This window comes from Lissotriton vulgaris, chromosome 4_1 (genome assembly GCF_964263255.1).
Source record: "Lissotriton vulgaris chromosome 4_1, aLisVul1.2, whole genome shotgun sequence".
In the NCBI taxonomy this organism is placed as follows: domain Eukaryota; kingdom Metazoa; phylum Chordata; class Amphibia; order Caudata; family Salamandridae; genus Lissotriton; species Lissotriton vulgaris.
In genome coordinates this window covers 1,303,150,601-1,303,151,241 of record NC_141691.1, presented here as the reverse complement: position 1 = coordinate 1,303,151,241, position 641 = coordinate 1,303,150,601, and the positions used below count along the sequence as shown (strand labels likewise).

At 34.0% G+C, this 641-nt stretch overlaps 1 non-coding gene across 1 annotated transcript; it reads left to right on the top strand.

Moving 5' to 3' along the window:
* The first annotated feature begins 567 nt into the window (after nt 1-567).
* Nucleotides 568-641, top strand: TRNAI-AAU (transfer RNA isoleucine (anticodon AAU)). Its single transcript has one exon. It is a non-coding gene; the product is annotated as a tRNA-Ile (tRNA).

Here is a 641-nt window from a genome sequence, read left to right as displayed (position 1 = left end):
ATTTTAGCTCTAACACTGATGATCCACCTACAAATGTGAACTGATGTTCAAAAATAAAACATTTGAAAACGGACCATTTTCCACATTTCTGAAGCATGACGTAATGGGGGGGTGTTATCTCTTTTGTCGAAAATCAGCCATTTTTGCTTGAACATTAAATGCCTCCAAATGGTATTTAATTAACTTCCCAATCAGTCTCCAAGCCAATACTTGATGCTCCTTTAATGTTCAAAATAGATGTATTTTCTTCTGTATCATGTGTATCTCTATATTTCCTTTGAGGGGAAGCTGATAGAATGATTAAATGAATCAATTGCATATAGGTAATGAATTGTTATTTATTGCTAAAACACATGGAAAAAACATTAATGGTTCTAAGTTCTAACACTAAGTATGAAAATCTCTTTTGTATTATAATTTTTTTTAAAGTCATATTAGTTTCTTCATGTTGATATTATATATTTATAACTTCATGGTAAACCTCTGAAATTAAGCTTTCCAAATCTCCCGGGTTAACTATCATTAGCACTTCTTCATATGCTGGACTTCCAGGAACTTGTGCAAAATGGCCTGTTAGCTCAGATGGTTAGAGCGTGGTGCTAATAACGCCAAGGTCACAGGTTCGATCCCTGTACAGGCCA